The following is a 10088-nucleotide window of genomic DNA, read 5'->3' on the forward strand; positions in this document are numbered from 1 at the left end:
AGAATAAGCTGAGCAATTTTCTTCAGAGTCTACTTTACTAAAACATAAAAATATACCATCAAGCTTTATTAAAGATACAGAGATTTGGGGAATCCCTGGGTGGCTCAGTGGTTTAGTGCCTGCCCTTGGCCCAGGGTGTGATCCTGGAGTCCTGGGATTAAGTCCCACATAAGGCTCTCTTTTTTTTTTTTTTTCCAAAATGCATAATTTTATTTTCCTCACGAGGCAGTCATACATTGTAAACTTTAAGCACGTGACAGTCACATGATTTCTTCAGTAAGCCCAAGGACTTCCATGAGTTTTCCTGGAGCTTACAGCCAGAGTAGTCAAATATTAAAGCTTTCTCCACAGCCACACATTCCTTTGATGTTTGGGTTAATGAAAACAAACTCACTGGATAATTTATCTTCAACATAGTCCATTTCTGTTCCTAAAAGTGTTAGCTGTGCTTTCTTTTCGATGAACACTCTGACTCCATCTTGAACAACTTCTTCATCAGAATCTCCTTTTGTCTTTGTATATTCTAGAGTGTAAGAAAGACCATTACAACCCCAGGTTCGGACACCAACTTTGAGACCTACGTGTTCAGGCTTATCTTTAAGTAGCTGTTTTATCTTGTTTACTGCTGAAGGGGTCAGGGTGAGGGTGGCCCGGGTGGGCTGCAGCTTCCTCTTGCTCACAGCCCGGACAGTGGCCCGGACTAAGGAAGCGACATCCTCGCTTCTTCCTCTGTCTGTGTCTCTGCCTCTCTCTCTCTCTCTCTCTCTCTCTCTGTGTGTCTCTCATGAATAAATAAATAAAATCTTTAAAAAAAATAAAGATACAGAGATTTAAGATTCATTAAAATTCATGGCACCTGGGTGGCTCTGTCAGCTAAGCATCTGTCTGCCTTCAGCTCAGATTATGATCCTGAGATCCTGGGACTGAGTCCCACATCAGGCTTCCTGCTCACTGGGGAGTCTACTTCTCCCTCTCCCTCTGCCTGACTCTCCCCTTGCTTGTACTCTCTCTGTCAAATAAATAAATAAATAAATAAATAAAATCTTAAAAAAATAAAATTTATAGTAGGCCATCAATAGCCTTAAAAATGGTTTAGGTGCATATTGCTCCCCTGTACTTAGACAATAATTGTGGGAATTTGAATGGTGACATTGTCATGTCAATGGAGTCATAACTGGAAGTCTGTTAGAGATGATCTAGTTCAAGCTCTCATTCTATTTGTATATTAATTAAAAGTAATATTTATATTATTACATCATATTATAAAAGATTAAATAAGCACAGAAAAGCATACAGAAGAAAACACCACAGAAGTCTCACTCCTTTGAGATGCATAAATATTTTTCATATTTTTTCTATATCTCTCCCTTTAGCCTCTGCTCACCTCCACATTTCCAAATCACAACCTGGAAAATTATTACACTTTCATTGGCAATGATGTGTTTTATCACATCTCTACCAATACAATTGGCATCATATTTGCAAATTTAATAGGTATGAGTAGTATTTCACAAGTGAACAAATATTTCTTTAATTATTGTTCATGATGTAATTACCCTGCCCAAGTGTTTAGCCAATGTAATCTTCTCTCTTATGAATTTCTGGTTTTGTCTGTTCTCTAGCTGTCTATTGGGATCTTAGTATTTTTGTAACTAAATTTGTGATTTATCATATATGTTGCATGTATTTTGCTAAACTTGAAAACATCTTAGTTGATGGTGTATTTTGTTGTATTGGCAATCGTGTCATCTTTCATTGTTTTTCTTTGGGTAATACTACTTAGCAATTCTCAATTTGTATTTTTTCACATTTTTGTATTCTTAAAAATTATCTTGTTAAATTCCAAACTTAAGAGTTTAATTGAAATTATGTTTAACCTATATATTGAGGTGCAAGAAATTAATGTCCTCTGTCTACTCATCTAGCAACATGGACACTTCCGATGATTTCTTCAGATTTTCTTTTATATTGTTCAAAATATGTAGGAAGAAAAAGATACTTTGTCAACAAAGCATCTAGAGAAAATGTCAATAGTTTTAAATGCTTTTATAAAAACTACAAATTTTAGGGGTCCTGGGTGGTGCAGTCAGTTAAGCATCTGACTCTTGATTTTGGCTCAGTGCATGACCTCAAGGTCATGAAATTGAACCCTATACTGGGCAGGCTTCTTGCTCAGTGTGGAGTTTGACATTCTTCCTTTCCCTCTGGCCCTCCCCACCTCTCTCTCTCTCTCTCTCTCTCTCTAGCTTTCTCCCCCTCACGCTCCCTAAAATAAATAAATAAATCTTAAAAAAAAACCTACAAAATTTACTGCAAAGTTATTATTGGTATATTGAAAAAAATGATTTTTTGTGTATTTATTGTATGTATATCCACTTTGCTGAACTTTGCTGTGAATTAGGAGAGGTTTTTCAGCTTATTTATAGATTTTTTAGATTTACAACTACATTAGTCATTAATATTGACAATATTGTCTCTTCCTAATTGTTGTCATCTGTTTTTAGGTTCATAGTAGCATCCAGAACAATGCTACAAAAGAGTGATGATTATACCCTTTCTTTTAATTAGGTTGACTCTCATCGATGTGAGAATGGTAATGGCTTTTGGCATGAAACTGTTACTGTGTCTCATGTTTTTAATTCTTAGATTTGCTAAAGCTTATAAAATCAAGAATAATGACTAAATTTTAGTAAATATTTTTTTAACCCCAAATCGAGGCAATCACAAGGTTTCCCACATTTGAGGTTTTTTTTCCCCCCACATTTGAGTTAATAACATAGTTCAATGCTAAAACCTTTATTGAAGCATCCAGGCATTTTTTCTTGATTTTAGTGAATTATAAATTTGCTAGTATTTCAGTTAGGACTTTCATGGATATGTACAGAAATGTATGAGGCTGATCTCTAGCTTCTGTTTTGTCATTATCAAACTTTGATGATTGGATTATAGTGGATTCATAAGATAAATTGCTCAGCTTATTTCCCCTCCTAGATATTGAAAGGGCATATAAAGGTGTAGAATGATCTAGCAGGTTAAAGTTTGAAGTAATTTGCAATGTGTCCAAGACATAATTGGAAGTGGTCTTTCCCCCATGCATTCATTGTTTATAGGTATATTTTCCTTTTCCTTAAATTGATTTTGGTTATTTTATGTTTTTTAAAGATTTATTTATTTGAGAGACAGAGTGAGAGAGAGAGGGAGCACAAGCAGGAAGGGGAGGTAGAGCAGGGAGCCTGATGTAGGACTCCATCCCAAGACCCTGGAATTATGACCTGAGCTGAAGGCAGATGCTTACCTGACTAAGCCACCTAGGTGGCCCAATTTTGGCTATTTTATATTGCTCCAGGGCAGCTTCAATTTCTTTGAAATATATCAAATAATTAACATGAAATTACACGAAGTATTCCATATTAAAAGTTATTTTAACTTTTTCTTTACCAATTTTGATTTTTTTCTTAATTTGCTATTTCTATTAATTTATTCTCTAAGAAGCAATCTCTGTATTAATATATATTAATATTAATTTTTCCTGAACTTATTTTTTTAATTCTTTTCTGTTCACAAATGCATTATAGTCTGGTCAACGTAATTTTAATATTTTTAGTAACCATTTAAATTATATTAATTTTTATTAAAAATATATAACATCCTAAACTTTTAAATATTTTATAGCCTTCTCTTAATTTTATTTTACAATGTTTCTCTCTTTTTTGTTTGTTGTTAAATATTTGAATAGTTTTTTAATCATGAAAGTTTTAGTATTACATGAAAAAATTAATTTATAACATCATAGTTTTAGTGTATGTGCTGCCGAAGTGAGCACAACATCATAGTTTTACAATCAGATAATCTGGATCCTATAATTCCTGACTTTATAACTATGTGATAGATGTTTTTTGGCCAAGTTTACGATCAGTTGCCAAATTCCTATTGATGAATTTTTTAAAAAGATTTTAAAATTTATTTTAGAGAGGCAGAGGCAGAGGGAAAGAGAATCTAGACACCTCACACCAAGCCTGCCTCAGGGCTAGATCTCACAACCTGAGCTGATCATGAGCTAGATCATGACCTGAGCTGAAACCAAGAGTCAGATATTCAACTGGGTGAGCCACTTAGGTGCCCCTAATATAACATTTTTAAGTCACTAGTAAACTGATCTGCTTGATAAGTCTTTGTTTTCTGCTTCTCCTTTTAACATTCTTGTTTATCTTGTAGAACTGTTGAAATGTTAAATGAATTAATAGCATGGTTCCTGGCATATCATAAGATCTTAGGAAACATATAGAGGGGACAATGTATAGGAGTGGGTCACCATTAACTCTGAAGTCCAGCTCTCTGAGTTAAAATACTGGCTCTAATGTTATTTTGTCACTGAATGAATTATTACATTTTTCTAATCTTCAATTTCATTCCCTAAAAAATGGGAAAAATATTAGAATTACTTTATAGAATAGTTGTAAGGAATAATGAGAAAAAAAAAGCAAGTATGTATAGCACCTGGCATAGTGTGAATTAAATAAACATTAGGTATTTTTATTTGCAGATTCTTGAATTTTCTTTTTTTGTTCTGTAGTAATTTGGAAAACAGGTGTGCATCCTGTTCTTAATGTCAGTAATGATTATCTTTTAAGTTTTTTTCAAAACACAATCTAATCTAAATTTTTCTAATTGTCAATGAACAGCAATGGTAATAACTTCTTACTGTGACCTATGTAAAGTTAAACTCAGCATGCTTTAAAAAAACTTTTACATTTTTTACCATTTTATTAACAAATCTGAAATTTATTGACACCTATATTAATAGTAGGCTATATGATTTTTTTATATTTTGCTTTATTTTGTGAAAGATAATTTTAAAATTTTATATTAATTTTATCTCATTTACCAAAAACATCCTTAATATGTAATAGTTTTTTCAGTGTTTTCAGTGTTTTTTCAATTTTTTTCAGTGTTCATTCTCAGATTTTCTTTATGCTGTCCTGAATATTTTTGGCCCTTTAATTTTTATTAAATTCTTGATCATCTGTAATATATGTTTTTAGGCAATCTATATGAAAGCTATTTTTTTTTCAGTTTCCTAGCATATTTGAAAAAATCTTTCCTTCCATTTGTAAATAAAATGAGCTAGTTTGATGTAGGAAATTCTCTGATTTCTTATCCAATTCTATAGACCTGGAGCCATTCTCTTCTGGAATCTAGCCTGATGGAGGAGACATATGAGGCTAATATGGTGTTTCTTCTTTTGCTAAAAACCAGGGAATTTTGTTCTGGATATTTGAAATTTAACACTCTTGTCAAGTTTTATATTCTCTTCCTGGAATTAAGTAAATCCTTTTGATCTACAGAAGTAGTTATTTTTTTCAACTCAGGGAATTTCTTTTTAATTTCTATAAAAAAATAATATGTTTTAGTTTCTTTGGCTCCCTTCACCACTTTCCCTCAGTTGTATCACTACTCCTAATCTTTTAATTTTTTTCCTTTGTATTCTAGGTAACTTTAGTTTTTCTTTATTTAGGAGCTAAATATATATAGATTCTTCTCTTTAAAGATGGCTGTCTTTGGATTTCAATTCTGCCTTTGCAGTTTTAGGGAAGGTCTTTTCTTATCTCAGATTAAATCTCGGCCTTTGTCTTTTTCTTGTGTTATCTTGGTCTCTTTTTAAGGCAGCCTATTCTATATGATAATTTTTTCAATGGAGTCTGATTTTTTGCTTATCTCTGAGGACAAGGAAAATATTTTTAAAAAAATCTTCCTTTAATTAAAGCAAATAATTTTCAGAGATATGATTCCCTAAAGTCTTTAAGACTTTATGCCATAGAATAATCATTCTTAGGGAAAATGAGGATTTATTGTGTCTTCATCTAGATTTAGGAGGCTTTGGTCTAGTTTTAGTTTTTGCCAACAGATAGAATAAAAAGTCTTCCTTTAACTGTGCTCAGTGTCATCTTAGATGCCTTGTTGGAAACTGATCTCAGACCAAAACCAGTCTGGTATCTTGAAAGCAGAAATTATCCAGTAAAATTCTCCTAGACTTGGATAGTCTCTTCTCCTACCTTACAGCTTAAGTGCTTTGCCTGCAGGATTGAGAAACTCTATCTCCAGATCTCCTGTGGCCGTCCACAGTTCTTTTCTAATCAGAAACATTTATATGAAAAATTAGAATTTCTATCATATTTGGACACCAGAGTTTCCCATTTCTGCTTTTATGTGCATATACCAAAATGTAATAAATTTGAGAGGTTGAATATAGAAAAAGAAAATGGCTAAACCATTTATAAAAGGAGATTTGTAGTGACCAGCCCAAGAAAGCAACCCGTTATCCAGAGTATGCAGCCAGGGAAGCCAACATACTACCTGTAAGTCAAACCTAACAGAAGTTCCACCACTATCTCTAGCAACCATACAATAACCCTTGTAACAATTGGCCCCAAATGACTGGGACTTAATTAATAACTGACAGCTTCCCTAATTTTTTTTCAAGATTTATTTATTCATGAGAGACATAGAGAGAGGCAGAGACACAGGCAGAGGGGGAAGTAGGCTCCTTCAGGAAGCTTGATGTGGGACTCGATTATGGAACCCCAGGATCATGCCCTGAGCAGAAGGCAGACACTCAACCACTGAACCACCTAGGTGTCCTAGCTTCCCTAATTTTTTTAACTCATTTCCAACTTAGGACTAACTAGAGAAAGCCAAATGTGGGCCCTAGCCAAACCAATAGGTCATTCCAGTTCTAATTAGCCTGCCTCCAGCCTCCCTGGCCAATCAGCACACCTTTGGAGTCCTCCCCTTTCCTCTGTGAAGCCCTCCCATCCTCTGTCTGCCTTTGAGTCTCTGCCAAACCCAGGTGATGGTGGCTCCCCCTCTTGCTATAGCAAGCTCTCAATAAGTAGCCTTTGCCTATTCTCATCTGATGGTCTTTATTAATTCCCAAAATGATACTGTCTTCTTGGACATTATGTTTTTGAAGTTCTAGGTCTTTTAGAGTATCTTAAGTGAATATACTTGTATGTGTGTGTGTGTGGGATATGGTGGTATGGTGGTGGCCACTTGGGGGGATATAACTTTTACAGTTTATAGGAATAGGTTGTGTGCATGGTAGGGTGAGGCAAGGTGAGTGGGAATGGATCTATCTATCTATCTATCTATCTATCTATCTATCTATCTATCTATGATTTTACAGATCCTCTAAATCCAAGCAGGCACTGGGATAGTAGGTATAAGATTTGGCATTTCTCTACCACTGTCTAAGCAGGACATACTGTTCTGTTTCAGAGAATAACACATATGTAGGCCAGCAGTTTTGTTGATGAGTCTATCTCTATCCATTTTGTATATATTAGAAGTTCCTCCCAAGTCCATCAATGACTTGCCATTAACCTTAATTTCCTGGAAGTATTGCACATTAAAAATTTTCCTGTGTCTTTATAATTTTTTCAGTGAGGGTAATTTGGCAAAGGCCAGGAATTGCTCTATAAATGCCAACTTAACCTAGAAATGAAGCTCAATCTACCCATTTTAAAGATGTAGAAACAGGTTTGGATCTCTTGATTTGTCCACTATATTCTCTGATCTAGGTTTTCACTTATTTTTTCATAGCTCATTAGAATCCTTAGCCAACTCTTTGGAATGAATTTAGAAAAAGTCACTCCTCCGCATAAATAGCTGTATAATCTTGGATGAGTTACTTAATCTTCTTAAGCCTCAATTTTGATAATAGGATTGTCAAGGCATTGAATATGTCAGGAACCATTTTAGATACTTTTAAATGCATCATTATGTGTTATTGTTAATCCTCTCAAAAAAAAACCTATGAGGCAGAAACTGCTAGCACCCTAATTTACAGATGAACAAAGGTTCTATTTGCTCAAGATCAAATATCTAGTGAGTGGTAGAGCCAGGAAGTCTTAATCATGACTCACTCTTTAACCACAACATAATTTTTTAACCTACAGTTTCTTCTGGTGCTAAAACATAGCTACACTTAAATTTAAATGATGTTATGGAATGAGGCCAGGTAGGTACAATAAAAGGTGCCTTACCATATACTGGGCTCCCCAGAATTGAGAGTGTTCAAGATTGCAGTAATCCGGTAGGGCAAAGTATCCATGATGTGGGATGCAGGGCAACAACATGGCCTCATGGGACCATTTAGGGGCACAGCTTTGAATGGTGGCATGACTTTGAGATATATTTAGTTCTGCAATTTCCATAGTAATGCTTCATTCCAAAACAACTCTATGGTTTGATACATTTCCAACCACTCTGGGGAAGAATGTGGTAGGTCTGGGAGTTTGAGATTTCATCAAATCCAGCATGGACAATCGTAGGGGTAAGATAGGCTTAAGAAGCAATTTATACTTTCCAAGCCAAGATTCCAAGCCCTGGAATCTTGCAACTTTCTGGAGTTTTGGAATGTAGTGAAGAGAGCCTTATGGGACCATCTGTGTAGTGTTTAGAGGCCATAGCAAAGTGGCATAATTTGAAACAATTCCTCAGTGGGTTTTATAATTTCCCTGCCTGTGCTTAGGGAATTCCCCATCTTCTGAGTGTTTGTAGAAGAGAGTCAGCCTCCTACTGTAGAAGGAAAAATGCCAGACACATACTTCCCTATTTCCTTTTGTAGCTATAAGTACTGAATCATGACTTCATTGTGGAGAGTTAGGACCACAGAGGCTCCATTTTTGTGTATAGAGGTTGGAGCAAGATTAGGTATCCAAATGGCAGCAGATTGCATATTCACCCCTTGGCAGGGACCACTTCTCCTGGTTACTGAATTTTGTATCCACTGGGAACCAGAGGATGTAAGTGATCACTCACCTCAAAGATCTGCCACCGCATGCTGCACTTCAGACAGAGTCTGCATCACATGTGTGGTCTAGCTGGAGCTTCATCCCAAATTTAGAGTTCATCTTTTGTTTTTCCTGGTCAGCCCTGATTCACTCTTTTTAGGCATTGCTTTTAGTTCATGACTGTAATCCTTTGTCTGAAGCCCTCTCTGTTGTCCCCTATTTTATAGGTACCTCTTGAATTTCTTTCTTGGTTCTTGTTTTCAACTGTGAATCTAGACAGCTAGGTAAATAGGAATTGTTTAACCAGTAACATTTCTTAGATTTCATTCAGATACTTATTGCTTCAGACTTTTCATTCATCACTTACTTTCCATGCCCAGATCTTCCAAGCATGGGTTGTTTTTGTCCATCCTGCAGGAGACAGGCTGATATGGAGGGAGTTTACTTAAAATTATGTGCAGATTTCAGAACTAGAAGAGCCTCAGTAACAGTATGGACCCATTACTCCCAAGGCTGGGTTTCCTGACCTCAGCGATGCCCTCCAAGAGTGTTGCCATGAGGACCAGACACAGGTATATACAGGAAGATGCTCAGCCCAGTGCTGAGCACACAGACCCTTCTAGAATGTTTGCTCTTGGAATGCAGAATGTGGGAGGTGGAGGTGTTGTTCTTACTTTGGCTGAGTCCCAGTTATACTTCCCTCTCTGGCTACCAGGCAGAGATCAGCTTCTACCTGCTGATGTCCTTAATTCATCCCACTTAAATTTTGGAACTCGGAAACTCAGGGCTTTGAATCTGTTCCCTTCCCCAGCATCCCCCCTCCCACCTTTTTTTTTTTTTTTTTTTTTTTTTTTTTAAGAAAGAAGCCCTCCAGCTGGGTGTTGTAGCCCATTCTTTTCAGGATCAAACTATGAATGGAAATTCTAAAGTGTGCCTAAGTCAGTACATTCAAGAAATAATGAACATACATAATGTTCAAAAGGGAACATACAAGAGAAAGTGCTAGTAATTTGAGGAAGCTGATATTCTCACCAAGAAAAACCCTCCTGGGACAGCAGGCTTTGAGACACTGGACATGCCTGTTTTCTACCTGCATTCCTCTCTTGCCAGGAGATCCATTCTCCTGTGTCAGGGCAAAGCCCCTTCACTGAGCTAGTCATTTTTCTTTAATTCCTTCCTCTTTTCTCTCCCATCTTCTATGACATGTTGTATATTTCTCCAAGCTTCCCTAAAGTGGGCTGAAGAGAACATTTTGGAGAGTGGAGCCTCTGGGGGTAATTTTAAGTTATATGAGTG

The 10088-nt window shown here is 35.9% G+C and overlaps 1 pseudogene; it reads right to left on the reverse strand.

Moving 5' to 3' along the window:
- Positions 1–220: 220 nt before the first annotated feature.
- LOC112927501 (iron-sulfur cluster assembly 1 homolog, mitochondrial pseudogene) lies at positions 221–722 on the reverse strand (annotated as a pseudogene).
- Positions 723–10088: the final 9366 nt, after the last annotated feature.

The sequence above is a fragment of the Vulpes vulpes genome, chromosome 6 (genome assembly GCF_048418805.1).
Source record: "Vulpes vulpes isolate BD-2025 chromosome 6, VulVul3, whole genome shotgun sequence".
NCBI classification, from domain to species: domain Eukaryota; kingdom Metazoa; phylum Chordata; class Mammalia; order Carnivora; family Canidae; genus Vulpes; species Vulpes vulpes.